The sequence below is a fragment of the Bos javanicus genome, chromosome 13 (genome assembly GCF_032452875.1).
Source record: "Bos javanicus breed banteng chromosome 13, ARS-OSU_banteng_1.0, whole genome shotgun sequence".
NCBI lineage: Eukaryota > Metazoa > Chordata > Mammalia > Artiodactyla > Bovidae > Bos > Bos javanicus.
This window is the reverse complement of record NC_083880.1, coordinates 59,803,311-59,827,806: the sequence shown is the minus strand read 5'-3', so window position 1 is coordinate 59,827,806 and position 24,496 is coordinate 59,803,311. Positions and strand designations below refer to the sequence as shown.

Below are 24,496 nucleotides of genomic sequence, written 5' to 3'. Positions count from 1 at the left end.
TCGGACACAACTGAGTGACTGAACAACAACTGAAGGGAGAGAGCGAGGGTCAGGATCAGGACTAAATTCCCAGGCCTGACATTGAGACTCCATGGCCCATCTCATCGTCATTATCCTTTCAGCCTTGTTGCCCCAGCACTCCTACCTGAGCCAGGCTGCAAGCCTCTCCACTCTCACCTCAAGCTTCCCTACCTTTGCTGCTGTTTCTCCTGGAATGCCTTCCCCCCGCCCCCACTCCAAGCTCCTCTTCCAGGAAGCCTCCATGATCACTTCCATCCGTGTGGCCGGTCTTGCTTCTGAGCTCTGGATCAGATCGTGCTGTTCCGTTCTCTTCTTTGATAGTAATCATCTTGTATTTTTCATGTGTCCTTTTAAAATTTTTTTATATTTTAAGCATGTGCACGCCTGGTCGCTCAGTCATGTATGACTCTTTGTGACCCCATGGACTGTAGCCTGCCAGGCTCTTCTGTCCATGGGAATTCTCCAGGCAAGAATACTGGAGTGGGTTGTCATGCCCTCCTCCAGGGGATCTTCCCAACCTAGGGATTGAACCCAGGTCTCCTGTATTGCAGGTGGATTCTTTACCATCTGAGCCACCAGGGTGGCTGGCCACCAATTACAGCCTAAGTTCCTTGAGGGTAGGGCCTAGTTATTACATGTACAGTGGCTATTTTCAAAATGAAAACTAGAACCTGTGCTCCGACCAGGATATGTTTCTGCTTTGTTATACACTCGCATAACCATCTTCAAAAATCTAAACCATTGGTATCCAATATGCCCCATACACTCAGAAACTCTGTACAGCACCCTTCACAGACCTGAGTAATCAGCCAGTAACACCCCTTGCTGCTAAGCCCAGAGGCAGCTCAGAATTCTCTCAGAATAATGTGGCAGGTAGCTAATACCACCTGGATTTGGCCTGTGAGAGGAAACCTCTGCATCACCTGGAATGGGCACTCCTTGAGAGCAGGGACTTGTCTATGGGATTCTCATCCATAGGGCCAGCACCCTGCCTGGTATATAATAGGCTCTCAGTAAGTATCTATTGACTCAATGCATGCCCTCCTAGAAAAGTCAATCACAGATATAAATGTAATGACTAACTCATTTAAAAGATGGGCTGGGCTGGGGCCCCAGATCTCTGTCTCAGATCTATGACGTTGCACAAGTTACCTAACCTCTCTGAGCTTCAGTGGTACCTGCTTTACCAGCTTGTCATGAGAATTAAATGAATCACATGCAGTGCTTAGGACATAGCTGACACTCCATAAACATGTTTCCAACTTCCTCTTGGAAGGAGTCCAGCTACAAGTTACTGAAACAAAAGACAACTGGTTCAAGTCAAAACAAGGGTTTTTTTCATGGAAGAAGGGGGAATGGCTGCTGGGCAGAGAGAAGTGTCAACTGCACACTTCTACCCTCTGCCTAGAACTGGGATGGTGTAGAAAACTCGGGTTTCGTCACCACAGCTGCATCAGTACCGCTAAATGATAACTGGAAGTGCTCCATCTGCATGTGGAACGCTCTGCTGAGCGTGGGGTAGAGCCCAGTTTCAGGTTGTTCCCAGCAGCCCGAAGATGGGGAGGGCGGAGCCTAAGGCCTAAGGCCACACAGCCCGGGGGTGTGAACAGGCCGTGGCTGTGAACTGAATGGAGCCATCAGGGCTCAGGAAGCCTTCCCCATCCCCACAGAGCTGAGCCATGGATTTCTCAGGTGGGAGCTGAGCACCAGAGGGCTGACTCCCTTCATGCTTCACCCCATTTAGTTCTACTTAGCCCCTAGCTTGGAAGCACAGGCTCCTGCCAGAGACCCCAACATGGGCACAGGCACCTGCCAGAGACCCCTTACAATACCACCCCCTCAAAAAATACCCGAAAGTGGTATCCTAAAGGGGGCACAGCATATCGGATGGCTGTGGAATCCCAGCCCGCCTGGGCTAAAATCTCTATGCTTAGGCCGCGTGAACTTGCGCAGGTCACTCCATCTCTCTGGGCCTCGGTCTCCTCACCTGTGAGAATGATTTCACTTCGTATCTATTAGCACAAAGTGTGCAATGACACGGTGCCCATGGGAAGAGCCAGCTAAATTTGAATTATTATAATACTGAATACATTATTGAATTTTTGTTTTATCCAGGTGAGAAAAAGTGTATCCATTACTGCTTTAAATGTGATCAGAGATCAAATAAACAAATTACTTGCATCCTTTCTGGACCATCCATCCAGGTTGGAGCTTCTCCCAGGATAAGCTTCCAGCAAGTAGGAAGCTGAGGTCCCCAGACGGCCCACTACTGTGGCGGCCCCACCATCTGGGCCCTTGCTTCCTCTAATCTTCCCCTTGAATCCTGTATTTCTCCAAGGGCACTGACCCCAGCCACCTGCAACAGAGACCTCTGGGTAGAGAACAGTTAAAAAGACAGATTCCAGGGAACAACCAGGCTTGCTGCACCCTGCTCTGCCTTTGATTCACCTCTCCAGGTGACCGGGACACAACCTATAACGTGAGAGCTAATGTCTTACTCCTTCCGAACCTGGTTTCTTCTCAGATCCAGTGCCTACAGTGTGCTAAGCGTGGGGCTAGGGGCTTTCCACCCCTTAGCTCCTTGAAACCCCTAAAGCATGACCACTGGGGTGTTGTGACAAGTAAACTGAGACACGGACAGGCATGGTGAGGGCCCATGATCACACGTGCTAAGCCGTGGAACTGGGATTCGAACCTAGAATCTGTCTGCTTTCCCTTTGCAGGCTGTGGCGGCTGTGCCAGCCTCATTAGCCTGGCCCTGGGTCTAACTTGGTATTTGCTGGTGAAAGTTGGTCACAGCAGCCAAGCTGCTTGACCAGAGGCACAGGAGGAGCATCTAAACACACACAGGCAACTTGGGGGTAGGGGAAGTGTCGGCATTTGGGCTTGAGGAGGGGAGTCGGCCAGAGTTGTGATCGTCCATCGACAGAAACTGGCTGTGTGTTACTTAAGTAAGAAAGGAACTTATTAAAGGTTACTGGGGAGCCCACCACCTCTAAGTCAGGCAGAGAGTCCAGCGTGGAAGTCTTATGGCCCAGATCACCTCTCAGCCCCTAATCACGAGACACTGACATGGCAACCCATCTCATTGACTCCCAGACCTGGCCAGTCCCTGCAGGACCTCTGTCCCTGGTGACTCCAGACACTGGATGTAGGCATGGCCAAAGTGGGTCTGTGTGCCCCTGTCTCCTTGGGTCATGGATCCCCCCAAATTTTGCACTGAGGGCACGTGACTGGGGGAGACTTCGTCGTGTGCCCAGCCCTCACTGCAAAGCATCTGGTAAATTAAGGGTGCTCTGTTGGAAGCATTATTGTTGTCGTTCAGTTGCTCAGTCACGTCTGGCTCTTTGCGTGCCCATGGGCTGCATGCAGCTTGCCAGGCTTCCCTGTCCTTCACCCTCATTAGTGTCGTTAGGTGGGGCATTCACCAGACACAAAGGCGGCTTGAAAACAGGGCATCCGGTGAGAATGCACATGTCCACTGAGACCAGGGGTGGGTGGTGAAGACCCAGCCAGTTCTGAGGGCTGCCAGGAACCAGGGGCTGCGCCCGGTGGTTCACATCTGTAGGCTGCCATCCTTGTCCACAGGAATAATGCCAGTTTACTGATGAGAAAGCTCAGGTCCAGCATCACAGGAGGCATGAGCGCTGTTGATCTGGGTCCATCAGACCTGAGCCAGGGCTGGTGACCACCACCAGGACGTAGGTCATTGCTTTTTGCTTCCTGTGAGAGGGCCAACCCCACACCTCCAGATTGCACACTTGTAATTCCCCTGCCTTTTGCACGCCTCTGAGTTCTGCAGGATGGTCCCTCAACATCCCTGGGAGGGAGGCAGGCAGGGTATTATTGTCCCATCTTATAGGTGGGAACCCAAGTCAGTGGAGGGATTTGTCTGGCTCAGAGCAGCCATGAGAGGTCTGGGGTCTCCCCGCACTGGTCTTCTCTTATTAATTCTCTGCTCCATTTCCTGGGGAAGCCCGGCTTCCCTTCTGAAGAGAGCTTGGAGAGCCAGCTGGGAACACTCCTTTTCCCTGCCTTTGCCTGGCAGAGAGCCAGCTTCTGGGGAAGGCTGTGGGGTGGAGGTGCATGGGCCCTAGTGCAACTTGGGGAGGAGAAGGAAGGCAAAGAGAGCCCTAGAATGTATGTCCAAAGCCCTACTTCTCCAGTTGCTGGAGTTGCTTTGCTAAAGAATCCCTCTCCTCCAGGGCTGGAAAAATGTCCCCAGTCCCTTCAGCCCACCCAGAGATATCTCTGCCAGCCCTTACAGTAGGGCTTTGCTAGCCAGGTACAAAGCACATGGGAATTGTAGCCCACCTTCTTGGGCAGTGGATTTTTATAGGAGGTTTTATGATCTTCATTGACTATTGAAACATCTTTCCAGTCTTCGCAATTTTCACACTCACTGTGTACCACCTGCACCACTCAGAACGCGGATGGGGCTGCAGCTGCGATAGCAGGAAGGAGAGGGCAGAAGGACCTCCAGCTGAGTGACCCCCTATAGGAAGCCCACCAAGAAGTCCAGGCGGACTTCATACTTAGGTACTTAGGTGGCAAGGATTTAATCACATGGCCACACAGTTGCATGCAAGGCTGGGCGCATTACAAGATAATACTGGAGTTCTGTTACAAAGGAAAAGGGGAGCATGTGTACTGGGTAGGCAACAAGCAGTCTTTGCCCCTCATGTCAAGATATGCTAAGATCCAGCAAAGGGCCAACTCAGCTTCGGTCGGTCCCCACTGGGCCCGAGACACCATAGGTTATACAGCCTGGACATTTGGCATTATATACGTAGAGCCCAATATCTATCAGCCCATGCTGATAGGTGAAATCCCTCTGCCTAATTGCCCCAGGGCCAGGTATTTGGCAACTGGAAATCCCCTATAGCCCAGAGCCCACTGAAATTATTGGGACCAGTCCTTCCCAAACTGTTCACCTTGCCCTACCTTGCCTTTTTCTTGAAAACCCCAGTAAAGGCTGTGGCTTAAGCCTTCTCCCCTCCCCCTCCTGACCACCCTGTGTTTTTGCCACTCATGGCACGTATGTTTCCTGTCTCTAGACTTGTGCATGCATAGAACCTTTGTTTCCCTGAGCCTCCCCTCTGCTCCATGGCCACACCTGATGAACCATCTCATAAAAGAACACAAGACAGGTCTCCAGACTGAACATCCTCCACCCCATTTCTCAGCTCCACCTTGGTTCTGCTTTCTGGAGAAATGTACTAGTCAAGGGAGGAGAGGTCACACGCGCTGCATAACAAACCACCCAGGTCTTAGCAGCACCGGCACATCCATCAAAAGCCGGTGGGGCTCTCCGGTCACCTCCCCAGGGCCCAGGAGACGGAGAAGCCACCTGCTCAAAGGCTAGCAGAAGCCACGATGGAGGAAGAGCATCTTCACCTGGCAATTGCTTCTGCTCGCATGCACCTCATTGGCCAGGGCTAGACAGATGACCCCACTCGATCACAAGGGGGCAGGAAGTGCCATCTCCCCACGTACCTGGAGGGCAGAGCCTGGGAAATAACATGGAGAATGACACTAAGGACCACCTCAGGCCTCTGTTTGGGGGGTCACCAGGCGGCTGTGGTCACCTGCGCAGGGGCAGAGGGAGCCTCTATGTCCTGGATATGGGGGTGGGGCCACACTGAGTCCAGCGGCAGGGACCTACCTGGCGTGGGGGGCACTGAAGAGAAGAAAGACATCTGACAACTCCGAGCCTGGGGCTGTCAGGCCAGACAGGCCTTCCAATCCGCCTGGTTCCTCTTCTGCAAAATCGAACGCATGCTTCTCAAACAGCAGTTATGGTGAAGAGTAATGAAAATAACACAAGTAACATGGGGAAATGTGCCTTTTAATTCCCAGCAGCCTTTCATGGAAGGAAATACTTTTCAGTGGAAGACCCTTTGCCCGACTGAGCCCTTTGATGAGCTCAGGTGGACAAACTTGAGAGCAGAAGGTTGGCAAAGAAAGGTTTAGGGGAGGCAAGGGGCTTAAGACTGTGTTTATAAAGCACAAAATATCCCTAAGATTTCTTTGGGGGTGACCTTGTCTATTTGGGATGATTTGAGGGGAATCAATGGAGATTATTGGGCATCCAGGCTTCCCTAGTAGCTCAGCTGGTAAAGAATCTGCCTGCAGTGCAAGAGACCCTGGTTCTATTCCTGGGTCAGCAAGATCCCCTGGAGAAGGGATAGGCTACCCACTCCGGTATTCATGGGCTTCTCTGGTGACTCGGACAGTAAAGAGTCTGCCTGCAATGCAAGAGAGGTGGGTTCAGTCCCTGGATTGGGAAGATCCCCTGGAGGAGGGCATGGCGACCCACTCCAGTATTTTTGCCTGGAGAATCCCCATGAACAGAGGAGCTTGGTGGGCTACAGTTCATGAGGTCGCAAAGAGTCAGCCACAACTGAGTGACTAAGCACAGCACAGCACAGCATGGGGGCATCCAAGCCCCCCCCCCCACCAACTGCCCCTATCAAAACTGGGAAGAAACCAATTGTTTGTATAACGGGAAGAGAAGATTCAGGGGTTTCTGTTGGAGTCCACAGGATGGGAAGCAAAAGGAGGGAAGCAGGAGAGGGAAGGCAGCAAGACGACAGCTGCTGGCAGGAAGTAATGGCCAGAGAGGTCCCCTGGGGCATGAAGGCCGCAGGAGGGTACTCTGAGGATAGGCTGAGGCTTTGAAGCTGTGATGTGATGTGAGCCCTGGTTCATCCCTGTGCCTCACATCTTGAGCGAGCTCCCTCTGATGGCGGGATGCTTGCTGCTGCACGTGGCCACTCAGCAGGCTGCCTGTGTGGTTCATGTTGCGGCAAAGCCAACTTGTGGACAGGGAGGCCCATTCTGCCTGCTGGGCTGAGGGTAGAGAGAAAGCGTATCAAAAAACCGATCCTGGTCCTGCCCACACAAAGGGACACACTGATAAGACTTGGGCGTACTCTTCCGGAAGCCTCCCGTGGCCAGCCCAGTGTGGTGGGCTTGTCTGAGCAGAGAAATGGGGGACAGGGCAGCAGAAAGACAAGAAAGAAACTTCCTGAGATCAGCAGTCACCTTGTTAATCCAGCTGTGCAGGCCCTTTGGCAGACAGGACAAACTGAGTCCTGGGGGGATCAACTTTCCCACAGTTACCCAGATGGCCACAGTACAGCCAGGGAGGAGGGAAAGGGGGGCACAAAGAAGGCGAGGCCTTGCCCAAGGCCACATGGCAATTCCGGGGCAGATCCAGGATGCGAGGACTCCAGAGCCCATCTCTTCCAGCTGCCAGCCTGGGAAAGCTGTCCAGCCCTTTTACCCACTTTTTGCCTCGTGCCAGGGAACAGGTTGAGTGGTGGGGTGAGGAGAGGCAGCGTGATCTAAGAAATCCACTCCAGCCCAGACACTACGACTGAACCGGTCCCCCTTGCGCCTTGGCAGGAGCAGCCATCCCCCCAAATTGACAGTACCTGGGAGGACAGCTGTACTCTGAGTGGGACACCAGATCTGGACCTAAGCCTCATGCACGCGTGATCTCATCGGACCCTCAGGCAGTCCTGAGAGGTGCCTCTGCTATTTTTGATTTTTCTAGAGAGGAGACGGGGGCAAGCTGGACCGAGGCCTCGGAGCAGTCAAGAGCTCCAACTCTGAACGGGAGGGGCCTGACTGGGACTGACTGGGAGTGGGTCGGCGGGGGTGGAGTGGGGGTGGCGCGAGGGTGGGCTCCCCAGCCCGGATGCGCCCTGGCCGGAGCTGCGAAGCTGAGCAGGAAGGAGGGAACAATGGACCGTGGCCTCAGCAGGGCTGCTGGCTTCCGGAGCCAGGGCGGGGCCAGCTGGGGTCTGGCCGGAGTCTGGCCGCTGAAGATTGTAGGAAAGAGGTCCCAGCGCAGGAGGCTAACAAGATTAACATCGTCTGAGCAGTCAGGTGTGCCAGGACCTGCGTTCACTGCTTTAGGTGGAGTTATCTCCTGGAGTCTTCACTTTGTTACTATCCCCATTTTACAGATGAAGAAATTGAGGCACAGAGAGTGTAGATAAAATAACCAAGGTTAAGTAAGGGGTGAAAGCAATAGTTGAACCTGAGTGGTCTGGCTCCAAATCCTATGCTGTTGACCACCATAAACGTGATTCACACACACACCCTACGTCCTTACACACACATTTTCTTGTAAATTTCCTTTTTTTCACTTAAAGCTTTCTATGTCATAAACACCGGAGAAGGCAATGGCAACCCACTCCAGTACTCTTGCCTGGAAAATCCCATGGATGGAGGAGCCTGGTAGGCTGCAGTCCATGGGGTCACGAAGAGTCGGACATGACTGAGCGACTTCACTTTCACTTTTCACTTTCACACATTGGAGAAGGAAATGGCAACCCACTCCAGTGTTCTTGCCTGGAGAATCCCAGGGACGGGGGAGCCTGGTGGGCTGCCGTCTATGGGGTTGCACAGAGTCGGACACGACTGACGCGACCTAGCAGCAGCAGCAGCAGCATGTCATAAATACAGTCCTCAGTTGTCCTTGTTGGAAGTCCCAACAAGCTGGGAAGATGTCCTTGCACCCAGCCCCTCACCCCACGTCTTTCCCACTATCTGAAAGACCTGATTTCCATTTCTACTGAAGGTGCTCTGTCCTTGAGCTAGGCCTGGTTCTTCAAATTTAAACTGGTGATAACATCAGGGATGGGCCAGTGGTTCCTGTGTCCATAGTGCTCTCCTGGCAAGAATACTGGAGTGGGTTGCCATTTCCTTCTCCAGGGGATCTTCCCGACCCAGGGATCAAACCCAGATCTCCTGCACTGCAGGCAGATTCTTTACCGTCTGAGCTACCAGGGAAGCTCAGTGGGTGCTTAAGCCCCTCCTAATCTCTATCAGAAGCCCCTCCATCACCCCCAAAAGACGCACCATCTACATAAAATTATGCACTTATTATGCAAAGGAAGCCTTACCCGGCCTCCTTCCCACCCCGAATCAGACTAGTGCACCCAAGACCCCCCACCACAGAGAATTCCAGAGACAGCAGGGCTGGGGGGTTCCTGCTTGCTGGGTTCCTGGCTTTGAACACTAGATAAGGAAACACTGCCGGTTTCTTAGGATGTTGTTGGGTGAAGATGTGGCCCTTCCTAGAGTGGAAAAAGACATGGGAAGATCCAGCCTGGCTAGCAGTGGTGGCTCCAGAATCCACAGAAGGCAGGGTAGCTGGAGCAGGTGGAGGCGCTGGCCTGGGGCTTCCCTTTTATATAAGATTAAGGCATCAGATTGACACCATCAAGGACTGGGAAGGCCTGCAGGAATCTTGGGCCCCTCACCCAACTCCCTTCCAACTGAGACAGACTGGGAGATCCCAGTACAGCAGGGATGAGGCCGGGGGTTGTTAAAGCCACCCCATGACATCTACTGGGAGAAACTCCTTTCCCAAAAAGGCTGATGGAGCTTCTCCTCCAAAAATGATGAACCAGCTGGACACTCCCATCCCAAAGTCCCCTTGGGTACTCACAAGATCAGCTGGGAGCACTAGATGGAAGACCAAGATACCTGAGCTCTGTGTTCTGGTTTTATCTCCGCCAGGGGCTGCTGTATGACCTTGGACCAGTCATTCTCCAGCTCTGGGCCTCCAGCTTCCCCGCCCCACCACACCAGGGACCTTCAAGGACTCTTCCCACCTTGACAGGTGGTCTGACAATGGCACTTTCCCCTTCTGAGGCCACCTGAGCAGCCAGGTGGATGATCTGGTACAAGTCACCTCTTTGAACCTTCCTTTCATCACCAATTATTATTTTCCAAAGACAGTTATAATTTTGGGGTCATCCAGCACTCACTTCTTCTTATGCCATCAACTCCTGATTTTCTTCAGGGGAAGCCTCCTCTCCCACCTCAGCCTCGGGCAGTGGATGGAGTTGAAACCAGCCCTGACTACAAGGGGACAAGAGTGACTAAGCCAGGCCCAGACCTGCATTCCATCCCCTGAGCCTCCACTGAACTGTCCAGAGTGTAGTCATGTAGCCCCGTTCCAGTCACCGGCAGTTGGGCTTAGGACTTATTCCAAATGTTGAGAAGAATGGGAGCATCAAATCTGAGAGGGTCGGCTGCTGGAGTTGCTGGCAGCTGTCCTGCCTCTGCTGGAAAGGGAGCCTTTGCAGAGAGGCAGAGCCAGGTGTGTGTGTGTTAGTCACTCACTTGTGTCTGACTCTTTCCAAGTCCGTGGACTGTAGCTCGCCAGGCTCCTCTGTCCATGGATTTCTCCAGGCAAGAATACTGGAGTGGGTTGCCATTCCCTTCTCTAGGGGATCTTCCCAACCCAGCGATCGAACCCAGCTCTCTTGCACTGCAGGAAGATTCTTTACTGTGTGAGCCACCAAAAGCCCCCCAATCCAGCTGTGCTTGAAGCCAATTGCCTATTCTTAGGCTTTCTACATCCAAGAGCCAATAAAGTACCTTTTTCACTTAAGCCAGTTTAAAGTGGGTTTTTGGTGCTCATAATGGGAAGAATCATGACCATTTTGGATTTACTTGATACTGTGGCAACCCAGTATTCTTGCCTGGGTAATCCCATGAACAGAGGAGCCTGGCAGGCTACAGTCTATGGGGTCACCAAGAGTCAAACACAACTGAGTTACTTTCACTTTTTTTTATAACGTTATCAATTGTAAGATTTTTAAAGAAAATATATCTATTTAGTAACTTTTTGGTAAAAAAGCATATCAGGTGTGCCCTCTAAAAAACTTACAGTAGTGTATTTTATTTCTAAAATTGCATATCATGGTCACTTTGGTGACCTGATCAAAGATTAAAGTTCTTCACATTCTTTGGATGAATTTGGCAAGTTTTGTTTTGTCTGGGTGATGGTAGCCTTCTGAACACTCAATAACCTTCTATTTCCATGTGGCATCATTTTAGAAGCCACTGTAAGGGATAATTAGGGATTCAATCTGATAAAATTCCATCAGGCTTGATCTCAGCCATCTGAGGGACTGGCCAGAGACAGTGAGGACACCTAACTCCCCCTCCGCCTGCTGGCTGACATGCTCCTTGGACATCAGTTGTCAGACACATCCTCATTCCAGAGACAGGGAGATGCGTGTGTGGGACCCATGTGTCAGAACTAGTTACAATTGTAACTGAGGCATTTCCTGTGGGACAGACACTAAGCCAAGCAGAACAAGGGTGTGACCTTGGGCAATGATCACCACCACTCTGTTCTTCCATTGCCACATCTGTAAATGAGAATAATAGCTTCACAGGGTGGTTAGGAAATTTAATGAAAAAAAAAATCAGTCATACTCTTGGAACTTTGGGTACCAGAATTTTCCAGTAAGTATCAGGCATCATTATTTTTTTTTTCATTCTCACAACTACTTTTTCAGATCAACACTGGTTTAGGACACTGAGAACAGGGACAAGTAGAGTCATGTCCAAGGTGACTCATCTGAGAAGGTGGTGGATCTGGGACTCAAAGCCAGGCCTGTCCAGAACCCAGGCTTATGTTTCTAACTAACGCCATCCAGACCTCCAGCCAGCAGCTGGACTCCTAACCCCAGACGTGCAGGGTTTGGGGGGTGTGGGCCAAGGGGGACTTGAGGGTTCAGTTCTTAAATGGGGTGGGGAAAGATCATATTCCCTCACCAGCCACAATCACTGCCCAGACCACTGTTTAGCCTGATTTGTGGAATAAATCAAGGATTTATTGGCCAGGGACTTGTCCAAGGCCATACTGGCCAGGAAGCGGCAGGGCTCAGGCGAGAGCCCCATTCTCTGTCTCCTCGCAAGTTCCTCATGTTTCACTGCCCTCCCCCTCTAGACCATCCCAGCACAACGTCCTTCAGGAAGCCCCCTGGCCACCATAGTTCATGTCCACGTTTGCTGTCTTGCTCTGGCAAAGCCTTAATATCTGCTGGCATTTCAAACTCCATGGACTTTGGAGTTGGGCCAACCTTGGACCTGAACCCCTTTCCTGTCACTTATGAATGTAATCCTGGGCGTTTTTCCCTTCCCTTTCTGAACCTCAGTTTCCTCATCTATAAAATGGGCTACAGAAGCCCATCTTGTGGAGTCGATGTGAAGTTTCGGGCAAAGTCAGGACTGAACTAGTCTTTATGATCAGCAATTTTCTCACTACTCCCTCCTCTGCAGCATAATTATTGTCATTAATAATCAGAAAATAAATCAAAAGAATAATGACCAGAAAAGAAATTCAGCGTTGGAAAAGTTTATTGGACTTCACATAGACTTTTTCACAAACCAAATCAACAAATACAGTATTACAGTACAAAAAAAGGGAAAGTGATGAACTAATATTTCTGTCACAGTAATGTCTTTTTTCTTTTTGCAAAAATAAATAAAGAGTGAACCCAGTGAGCCTGGAGTGTGATCGGCACGTGCGCTGAAAGCCTGAGGTCACGCGGGCTCTGCTGCCGCCTCTCACGGTCACAGCGCTGTCACTGCTTAGTCACATTTGCTGTTCAGACTCAGGGGTGTGCGGAACACCGGAGGGTACACCAGCTGTGTCTGGAGTTGAGTTTAACTGTTACAAACTGTTACCAAACTAGAAACAAATGCCTCTAGTTGAGTCTGGGTGTGTGGGGGGAGCCAAGTGTATAATAAAGTTCTCTGGATTAACTTCCATGTAGAACACCGTGTTTATTACAGGAAAAGTAGTTTTAAACTGTGCTAATAGCCTGTTATTAAAACTTAACAGTAACCACAGTGACCATTTAGAACCTAGACTCTCAAAAGACTTTTACCAGGAGGAGAAAGTTAATCACTGACTTGGATAAGAACTGCCAGTGCAGAGTGATAATAAAAAGCAGGCGCCTTTCAGGGGTTTCATTACCGCTTCTCAACTCTCTACAGAAAACACCCCTCATAGTCCACACTGGGAAGCCTCGCTCTGCCCACCCTCGACACTCCTCTGTACTCAATTCCAGGTAAGTGTCCTTTTGATGATCACTGCTAGATTTAACCACAGGGCATCCCCAGAGAGGTGAATGAGGGAAGCAGGGAGGGAGCCATCGCCCGTGAGTCCCAGGCCTAACTCATCATAACAAGCTGTTTGTGTCACACCACTCTTTGTGCTTCAGGGCCTGGGTTATGCCTCCCCTGCTTTCCTGGGCCTGAGCCTAGGCCTAGTGGCAGAAGCAAGTGGCCACTGCATGCCCGCTGCATCCCTGGGCACCTCTCTAGAAGTCAAACCCAGGCTGGCACAGCCTCGCCCGTTGTTACCTCTCCTGCTCCAGCTGCCTGGCTATCGGCAGACCTTGAACGTGCTGCAGTGTGGACGGTGACTGGTTTTAATTTTGTATGATTCCATTTTCTCTCTTCTCAGAATATCAATTGCTTCTTTTAAAAATTTGTTAACAGATTCCCTAAAACAGAGGTCCCTGATTTCCAGGATCTAAGGTGGAATTGATGTAATAATAGGAATAAGTTCAGTTCAGTTCAGTCGCTCAGTCATGTCTGACTCTTCCCGACCCCATGAATCGCAGCACGCCAGGCCTCCCTGTCCATCACCAACTCCCGGAGTTCACTCAGACTCACGTCCATCGAGTCAGTGATGCCATCCAGCCATCTCATCCTCTGTCGTCCCTTTCTCCTCCTGCCCCCGATACCTCCCAGCATCAGAGTCTTTTCCAATGAGTCAACTCTTCGCATGAGGTGGCCAAAGTACTGGAGTTTCAGCTTTAGCATCAGTCCTTCCAAAGAAATCCCAGGGCTGATCTCCTTCAGAATGGACTGGTTGGATCTCCTTGCAGTCCAAGGGACTCTCAAGAGTCTTCTCCAACACCACAGTTCAAAAGCATCAATTCTTCGGCGCTCAGCCTTCTTCACAGTCCAACTCTCACATCCATACATGACCACAGGAAAAACCATAGCCTTGACTAGATGAACCTTTGTTGGCAAAGTAATGTCTATGCTTTTCAATATGCTATCTAGGTTGGTCATAAATTTCCTTCCAAGGAGTAAGTGTCTTTTAATTTCATGGCTGCAATCACCATCTGCAGTGATTTTGGAGCCCAAAAAATAAAGTCTGACACTGTTTCCACTGTTTCCCCATCTATTTCCCATGAAGTGATGGGACCAGATGCCATGATCTTTGTTTTCTGAATGTTGAGCTTTAAGCCAACTTTTTCACTCTCCTCTTTCACTTTCATCAAGAGGCTTTTGAGTTCCTCTTCACTTTCTGCCATAAGGGTGGTGTCATCTGCATATCTGAGGTTATTGATATTTCTCCAGGCAATCTTGATTCCAGCTTGTGTTTCTTCCAGTCCAGCGTTTCTCATGATGTACCCTGCATATAAGTTAAATAAGCAGGGTGACAATATACAGCCTTGACGTACTCCTTTTCCTATTTGGAACCAGTCTGTTGTTCTATGTCCAGTTCTAACTGTTGCTTCCTGACCTGCATATAGGCTTCTCAAGAGGCAGATCAAGTGGTCTGGAATTCCCATCTCTTTCAGAATTTTCCACAGTTTATTGTGATCCACACAGTCAAAGGCTTTGGCATAGTCAATAAAGCAGAAATAGATGTTTTTCTGGAACTCTCTTGCTTTTTCCATGATCCAGCAGATGTTGGCAATTTGATCTCTGGTTCCTCTGCCTTTTCTAAAACCAGCTTGAACATCAGGAAGTTCACGGTTCACGTATTGCTGAAGCCTGGCTTGGAGAATTTTGAGCATTACTTTACTAGAGTGTGAGATGAGTGCAGTTGTGCGGTAGTTTGAGCGTTCTTTGGCATTGCCTTTCTTTGGGATTGGAATGAAAACGGACCTTTTCCAGTCCTGTGGCCACTGCTGAGTTTTCCAAATTTGCTGGCATATTGAGTGCAGCACTTTCATAATAGGAATAAAGTGCACAATAAATGTTATGCGCTTGAATCATCCCCAAACTGTCCCACCGGCCCCAGTCCACAGAAAAATTGCCTTCCATGAAACCGGTCCCAGGTGCCAAAAAGGTTGGGGACTGCTGCACTGGAGTGTGCAGTATGTCTGCAACTAATCCCAGTCCACTTTCTTTTACATTTTTATTTATTGAGGTACAATGGACATATTGATATAACATTACATTACCTGAAGGTGCACAGCTTAATGATTTGATACTTGTTTATAAGTCCACTTTCAAATGACACTGTACCACTTCATGGGTACTCCAACTCCCTTGGAGTGGTCCCAATTCCTCCCTCCAATCCATTGTAACATTGCTGCCATTCAATTCACTGTTCATATGCTAGAATCACCCTGTTCGCTGTTGTTATTATTACTTTGGACAAAGAATTATCTCTAAGATTAGGTAGGTATACAAGCAATGAAGACTGTATTTTACCTTCATTTCTTCCTTCTCAGATACCTTTCTTCCTTATGTTGATCTGAATTTCCAATTGATATTATTTTCCTTCTCTCCAAGGAACTTCTTTTAACACTTCTTGCAAGGCAGGTCTGTTGTTGTTCAGTTGCTCAGTCATGTCCAACTCTTTGTGACCCTGTGGACTGCAGCAGCCAGGCTTCCCTTTCCTTCACTATCTCCTGGAGTTTGTTCAAACTCATGTCCATTGAGTTGATGATGCCAGTCTCTCCCTTTCTTCCTGCCCTCAATCTTTCCCAGCATCAGTGTCTTTTCCAGTGAGTAAGCTCTTCACATCAGATGGCCAGAGGATTGGATTTTCAGCTTTCAGTATCAGTCCTTCCCATGAATATTCAGGATTGATTTCCTTTAGGATTGACTGGCTTGATCTTGCTGTCCAAGGGACTCTCAAGAGTCTTCTCCAGCACCATAGTTCAAAAGCATCAATTCTTTGGTGCTCAGTCTTCGTTATGGTCCAGGTCTCACATCGGTACATGACTAGTGGAAAAACCATAGCTTTGACTATACAGACCTTTGTTCGCAAAGTAATGCCTCTGCTTTTTAATACGCTGTCTAGGTTTGTCATAGCCTTCCTTCCAAGGAGCAAGCTGCAGTCACCATCTGCAGTGATTCTGGAGCCCAAGAAAATAGTCTGTCACTGTTTCTATTTTCCCCCCATCTATTGGCCATGAAGTGATGAGACTGGATGCCATGATTTTCGTTTTTTGAATGTAAAGTATTAAGCCAGCATTTTCACTCTCCTCTTTCACCTTCATCAAGAGGCTCTTTAATTCTTTACTTTCTGCCGTTAGGGTGGGGTCATCTGCATATCTGAGGTTATTGATATTTCTCCCAGCCATCTTGATTCCAGCTTGAGCTTTATCCAGCCCGGCATTTCGCATGATGTACTCTGCATAGAAGTTAAATAAGCAGTGTGATAATATACAGCCTTGACGTACCCCTTTCCCAATTTGGAACCAGTTCATTGTTCCATGTCTAGTTCTAACTGTTGCTGCTTGATCCGATACAGGTTTCTCAAGAGGCAGGTAAGGTGGTCTGGTATTCCCATCTCTAAAAAATTTCCACAGTTCCTTGTGATCCACACAAAGGCTTTAGTGTAGTCAATGAAGCAAATAGATGGTTTTCTGGAATTCCCTTGCTTTTTCTTTGATCCAATGGATGTTGGCAATTTGATCTCTAGCTCCTCTCTCCTTCAGTTTTTTGTTTGTCTGAGAAAGACTTTATTTCTCCTTCATTTTTGAATGATAATTTTGCTGGATACAACATTTTAGGCTGGTTGTTATTTTCTTTCAACACTTGGGTATCTCACTCCACTCTCTTCTTGCTTTCATGGTTTCTGATGAGAAAGCCCAATATAATTTTCATCCTTGTTCCTCTACAAGTAAGTTGTTTCCCTCCATACCCAGCTTCTCTCAAGATTTTCTCTTTGTCCTTGGTTTCCTACAGTTTGAATATAAAATGCTTTGGCATCAATTTTTTGGTATTTACCCTGCTTGGTATTTCTTGAGCCTCTTGAATTTGTGGTTTGGTGTCTATCATTAATTTTGGAAACTTGTAAGTCATTACGACGTCAATGACTTACAAGTCATTTCTTCTCTTTCTCTTCTCCTTGTTTTCTCATTATGTGTACGCCACACCTTTTGTAAATGTCCCATAATTCCTACTTATTCTGAAGATTTTTTTCCACTTTGCATTTTTTCCAGGTTTATTGAGATAGAGTTGACATACTGTGTAAGTTTAAGGTATAAAATGTCATAATTTGATACACTTACATATTGCAAAATTATTACAATAGTATTAGTTATCTCCATACCATCACTTCACATAATTACCATTTCTTTTTTTGTGATGAAAGCATTTAATATCTACTCTCTTAACAACTTCCAAGAACATAATACAGTATTGTTAAACACCATACTTTAGATCCCCAAACTTATTCACCTTATAACTGGATATTTGTACCCTTTGACCAATATCTGCCAATATCCTGAGCCCCAGCCCCCAGAATCCACCATCTTCAGTTCAGTCGCTCAGTCATGCCTGACTCTTTGTGACCCCATGAGCTGCAGCATGCCAGGCCTCCCTGTCCAAAACCAACTCCCAGAGCCTACCCAAACTCATGTCCATTGAGTCGGTGATGCCATCCAACTATCTCATCCTCCATCGTCCCCTTCTCCTCCTGCCCTCAATCTTTCCCACCATCAGGGTCTTTTCAAATGAGTCAGCTCTTCGCATGAGGTGGCCAAATTACTGGAGTTTCAGCTTCAACATCAGACCTTCCAGTGAATACCCAGGACTGATCTCCTTTAGGATGGACTGGTTGGATCTCCTTGCAGTCCAAGGGACTCTCAAGAGTCTTCTCCAACACCACAGTTCAAAAGCATCAATTCTTGGCACTCAGCTTTCTTTATAGTCCACCATCTTACTGTCTAGAATTTGGCTTTTAGTGCATACTATTTTAGGATTGTTATGTATTCTCAGATTGGGGTTCACTCAGCTTATTTTAGGACTGTTATGTATTCTTAGTTTGGGGTTCACTCAGCTTAAGTCAGTAAATTTATGCTCTTTTACCAAATTTGAGGATTTTTCAGTTATTATTTCTCTATATTATCTGCACTGCACTCCTTCTTCTCTCCTTCTGGGACTCCAGGGACATAAGTGTATCTTGGTACTGTCTGACAGGCTCCTGGAGTTCTGTTTGTTTTTCTCACCTATTGTTTCCTTGTTCAGGCTGCATAGTGTGTATTGGCCCAACTTCAAGTTCATTGTTTCTTTCCTCTGTCATCTCCATCCTGCCACTGTGTCCATCCAATGAGTTTCTTATTTTTGTATTCTTTAGTTCTAAAATTTCCATTTGGTTTTCCTTTATATTTTCTATTTCTTTGCTGAAACTTTTCATCAATTATTTCTCTATTTCAAGAGTGTTCACAGTTGCTTGTTGATCCTTTCCTTCCTTTACCCTTTCCTTTTTTTCTTATGATGGCTGCTTTAAAACCCTTGTCAGAATTTCATCATCCATGTAATCTTGATATTGGGATCTGTTGATTGTCTTTTCTCAGTTCAGTTCAGATCTAGTAATATTTGATTTTTATCCTGGGTTTTTGGGTATTATGCTACAACAATCTGTTTCCTTTAAAATAACCTTCTACTTTAGTATGCCTTCAACCTGTTTCAGTTTAGAATGCATATTATGGCTCACTTTTGTGGTTTGTGTGTTTGACGTCCATTTAGTTCCAAATTCAGTGTTACTTTGGTCTGCCCTGCTTGTGTGCTACTCAGAGGCCAATCTAAAACCATGCAGTATTCCACATCATAGTTCAGTTCTCAGAGATTTTTCTATGTTAATTTCAGTGGGTTTCATGCATGGGACACTTGAGTGTATGCCAACTTCATACACAAATTAAAAGAATCTCTTGCTGTAGCTCCTCCTTCTCTGTAACCCTCCCCAACACTCCGGCTGTGAGGAGGACAGTGTTGCCTCTGTTACTGTTGCTTCATGCGGAGCAAGGAAAGCAATGGGGCTCCACCCTGCCATGGAGTGGGGGGTGGGGAGGGTGGGGTGTCCCCTCTGATCACCTTAGTGCAAGGTGGAACTGAGACCATTTGCTGTGAAGAAGCCTGGGCGTGCCTGCTGGAGGACAAGAGGCCACATGAGAAGATTAAGATCCTAAAGTGACACGTTGAAGCACAGCAATGTAATGTAAAATTCTTAAGAGTAGCTTAATATTATTTTCTACTAAATTTTTTTCTTTAGAATTTTTATATATTTAGGGTACAAGATTTTTGTTCTATTTTGTAAAAAGAATTTCTCTCCATTATGGCTCTTATCTTTATGGCATTATGATACAGAAGTTTTGTTATTTCATTTTTAGGTGGTCACACCTATTCTTAATTTCCTTTACATCTCCTGAGATTTTGTTTCTTAATTAAGCAGGCTCTTTCCAAAGATTTACTTTAATCTTATTTTCTAAACAAACAAGCAAAAAAAAAAAAAAATCCCCTAAAAAACAATATAATCAACTGGTACAACATGGTGGTAACTGCAGAAGAGTGAGCTAGGAGTTTGAAATAGCTGTCTCTGTGCATGGGCTAGAGTGAGGAGGGCCTGGCGGAAAACTGCTGCTTTTCTACTGGGACTCTCCCTCATGGTTCTGCCTGAAAGCTACCCTGGTAGTACGTCCTGGACCTGACCACTTTCTTACTACCCTCGCTTCTATCAGTCTGATCAAGACCTCCCTCATCTCTGGGCTTCCCTGGTGGTTCAGATGGTAAAGAATCCGCGTGCACTGCAGGAGACCTGGGTTCAATCCCTGGATTGGGAAAATTCCCTGGAGAAGGGAATTACTCCAATATTCTTGCCGGGAGAATCCCATGGAGGGAGGAGCCTCGTAGGCTACAGTCCATGGGGTCGCAAAGAGTCGGACATGACTGAGCAAGGGAGGAAGAGCAAGCAAGGGGCTGAACGGGAATCCCTAAACTCTCCTTTCTCAGTGGTTCCTGAGAACCCAGTTCAGTCCAAGGCTATCAACCAAAGTGAATCCACATTTATCCAGGGAGCAGGTGCATGCTGAGGGCAGAATTCTTACAGACACACATCCCACGTGTCAAAGACAAATCTAAGTTTAAGACAAAATTAATAAAGCCTGTTTATTTAGAAACTTGCTGCAAGCGAACTCCCGCCATCATCTTTGCTTCCGCAGGGGTTCAAAAGTGTCAGGGGTACAATTTATTGCGTAAAAATGAGATCTGTTGTTTAGTTGCTCAGTCGTGTTCAACTCTTTGCCACCCTACTGCAGCACACCAGGCTTCCCTATCCCTCACTATCTCCCGGAGTTTGCTCAAACTCATGTGCAGAGTCATTGATGCCATCCAACCATCTCCAGGCTCTGTTGCCCCCTTCTCTTCCTGCCCTCAATCTTTCCCAGCATCAGAGTCTTTTCCAATGAGTCGGCTCTTAGCACCAGGTAGCCAAAGTATTGGAGCTTCAGCTTTAGCATCAGTCCTTCCAATGAATATTCACAGTTGATGTCCTTTAGGATTGACTGATTTGATCTCCTTGCTGTCCAAGGAACTCTCAGCACCAGCTGGAAAGCATTAGTTCTTTGGTGATCAGCCTTCTTCATGGTCCAACTTTCACATCCGTACACGACTACTGGAAAAACCACAGCTGACCTTTGTCTGATCTTTATACTTACACAAAGATCTTTATACTGATCTTTGTCGGTTAAGACCTCTTTTAACATGCTGTCTAAGTGTATACTAATGTAGTTTCCAATTGGAACACGGTCCAGTAGGGCAGGTTTGTGGAGTGAAGGAGAGACCAACTGATCTTCAAGTACATTTGGCCATCCTTGGTTAGCTGCAACAGGCCAAGCAAGCAGTCTGGGGACATTTCAAAAGAGGAAGGGGTGGAGGGTGTGTGGCCAGCCATTTCCTGGAACAAGTAGGGGCTGGTGGAATTCTTTTTTGCAGTCAAACTGTCATCCTGGTTACTGGGGAGCAGACGAGCTGTGTGGCTGCCATGGCCACATACAAACAGTGAAGTTTTTCATGTGATCACCGAATTTTAAATCAGTACAATTTTGTTAGAGTTGGAAGTTATCTTACAAGTTCACTCAGTCACTCTGACCTACTATGCACTCCCCAAATTCCACCCCAAATCCACTCAACAATTGGAAAAACTCATTAACAAGGTAGATCAGTGTCTAACCCATAGCAAAGTTCAGAAGCAGACTTAGTTCTCCTGAACCTCAGGACTGTAAATATAACCACCATGTTTCTCAAAAATTAAACAAAAAGGAAGGAAAAGGAAAAGAAAGTCAGTGTCAACATGAACCAGTTCCAGCTGGGCCTGTGGTGCTCCTGTTTCTTTATTATTTTTAATATACATTTTTAATTTGGCTGCACTGGGTCTTCGTGGCAGCACGTGGATCTGAGGAGCACTGTGCTCTCTAGTTGTGGTAGTTGGGCTTCAGAGTGCTGGGCTCAGTTGCTCTGAGGCATGTGGCTCCCCAACCAGGGATTCAACCTGTGTCCCCTGCATTGCAAGGTGGATTCGTAACCACTGGATCACCAGGCAAGACCCAACTCTTGCTTCTTTAGTGAGAGATCCAGGATGCTGTTCTGGGGCTCAGAGGGAGCCAGCACTGGGGGAAGGGTGATACGTCTCTGGTCCAGTCCGGTCAATTCTCCACAGATCTACTTCCAACCAAGGAACATAAGAGCAAAGAGGGTGAGCGGGAGGGTGTCTGGAAAAAGAAAGTGCTCACGTTTTAAGGAGACCATGGAAGTGATGGCCCATATTCTGCCGTGCGACATGGGTAGGGTTTGTTTTTGGTGTGTGGGAAGCTTATACAACTTGGCAACACCAACTGAATGTCATATAATAATCTCTTTGGAGCCTACAGCCCTCCTTCCACTATTTTATCCTATAGAATCAAGGTATTTAGGGAAGAAAAAAATTACATGTTTAAAGACATATTGACTTTTTAATAAATGCAAAACATTGGAAACACCTGAAGTACCGTACCACAGCAGGATGCCAGCAAACGTGGTGGAAGCCTTCCAAGTCGCTTTCCTCCCTCCCGTTACTGCGTGTTCCACCTGCCCATCCACCCCCATCCCTTTCTCGGTTGTCTCCACCGTCCATTCTCTTTAAGCCACTTCACAATGATTGACCTTGAGGGAAACTGACAGTGAAGATGACTCTCGTGCAGAGAAATGCAGATTGCATCCAGTGGAATTTAACTGATGGTGAATTAGTTCTGTGGATACTGGCCAATTCTGTTGGTTTTGTATCTATTAAAGAAATTCATTTCAGGATTCCTACTTGGCTTATTACTAAAACATCTTACTGGGTCTCCAATTAATTAGCAACTACAACCTTTAACATGTTCATTTTGTACTTGAGTCACGATTTTACTTTCCAATAAAGTTTATCCTTTAACAAAATGGTTAAGGGAAATTCCCTGGCAGACCCGTGATTAGAACTCAGCAATTTCACTGCCAGGGCCCAGGTTTGATCCCTGGTCAATCGGGAAACTAAGATCTCACAAGCTGTGTGGCGTGGCCAAAAAACAAAACAAAAAAAACTCCAAGGTGGTTAAACTTAGTACAGTCATTTGACTTTATTTACAGCCCTCTTAAAATAGTTACAAAGACTTTGTAGCAACATGGACATATATTCCTGATCAAAAACATTCAGTAGGGAAAAAACCAGAATGCAAAATTTGTGCTAGGTTGTAATTAAAACTCAAAATGACAAGTCCCTAGGGAAATAGAGGGGAAGAAGCAGGAAAAATACTGAAACCTGATTTGTTACGAGTTGTAGAATCTTGGGAGATTTTTTAAAAAATCTTGACTTCTTGTTATTCTGTTCTCTGCTACACATTAAAAGAAACAAAGACCCTGTGTGAGTTTTTTCTTGCTCAAATTGCCAATGTAACAAATTGCCAGAAATTTAGTGGCTTAAAATAACACAGATTTGGCTTGTAATAACACAGATTTATCATTTTACTGCTCTAGAGGTCAGAAGTCCAAAATGGGTCTCACAGGACTAAAACCAACTGTTGGCGGGGCTGGTTCCTTCAAGCCCTGGGGAGGATTTTCGCACCTTTTCCAGCTCCTAGGGCCCACGGCCATTTCTCAGCTTGTGGTCCCCGCCTACATCTTCAAAGCCAGCAGTGCAGTATCTTCAGATGTCTTTGTTCTCACATCTCTGACTCATTTAAGGACCCATGTGATTACACTGGATCCTCCCACATGATACATGACAATCTCCCCCCATCTAGGTCCTTCCTGTAACCATATCTGCAAAAGCCCTTTTGCCACGTTAAGGTACTCATGAGCTCTGGGAATCAGAATGTGGACATCTTTGGCGTCCATGGTTCTGCCTGTCATGGGTAACTGACCCCGATCCAGAGGATTTCTTTCATCTTGCGACTGACCCCGATCCAGAGGATTTCTTTCATCTTGAAGTTCAATGAGAACTAAGTTTCCCGATGTGTCTGAGTGCAAGGAGATACAGCCTAAGATGATACTGAAATTAAACTCTGCAACAGGCAACACTTTAGTAGAAAAAATTTAAACTGTTGCCTCTGGGGGGTGGGGTGGGGACTGACTAGGAAAGGGCACAGGGGAACTTCCTGAGAGTGCTACTCTATATTTTGATAGGTTTTTAAGTGTAAACAAGTACTAAATTCTAATGATATCTAAGGGATACTGCAGTGATACTTGCCATTTATTCTGAAATGTGACTAAAGGGACAGGTGAATAAAATGATAAACAGGTGTACAGTAACATGTTCATGGTAGAATCTAGGCGGTGGGTATATGGGTGTTCACGATAAAAATCTTCTGTTGTTTGGTTTTTTTTTAAATAAAAGAACTATGGGGGATATAAGATAACACTGAAATAATATTCCGGTGACTTCAATTAATAAAGGTGGGAATTCTTTGGCAGGCCAGTGGTTAGGATTCTGCGCTCTCTCTGCCAAGGGCCCAGGTTTGATTCCTGGATGGGGAACTAAACTCCCGTAAGCCATGTGGTGTGGTCAAATTAACAAACAGATAAATTAATAAATGGATGGCTGGATGGATTTTAAAAATTATTAAGCAAGTCCTTGAACCACCTATTTAAAATCAAAGGCTCTTAACCAGGGAAATTTTGGAAGGTGTCTAGAAAGGAGTGGGACACCACAATTTTTGATGTCCATGATAGGGGAGGAGGGGAATATTACTTAGCATATACAGGGTAGGGCCAGGGAAGCTACTGCAAGCACTCACACTGTCCACTTGACAAAAACCTCCATACCAGGTTTCACCAAGGAACACCTGCTTAAAACCCAAATCTCCCCTTTGTAACATTTCATCCATCTGCTGGCAGCACATCTTGAAAAGGGTTGTGGCTCAGTTCACCTGTTGGCACATCCCCGACTTCCTGGCAACCCCAGGAAACCCAGCACAGAGCTCTACCCAGACTTCACTTTTAATGAACTTCTGATGATGGGCAAGGAGGAGAGTCCCTGACCATCTCAGCCTCATCTCCACATAGTTCACTCCATGGTGAAGATGCAAGTCTACGGCCCACTCCCTCCCACCCCTGCCAAAGACCACTGGGGCAGGATGTTCCTGCTGCAGCTCTGCTAAGACAC

The 24,496-nt window shown here is 47.2% G+C and overlaps 1 protein-coding gene across 1 annotated transcript in view; it reads left to right on the top strand.

Annotated features, from left to right (window-relative positions):
- Positions 1–24,496, top strand: part of SNPH (syntaphilin) — a 289,004-nt gene that overhangs the window by 68,380 nt on the left and 196,128 nt on the right. The gene's annotated exons all lie outside the window — the stretch shown is intronic.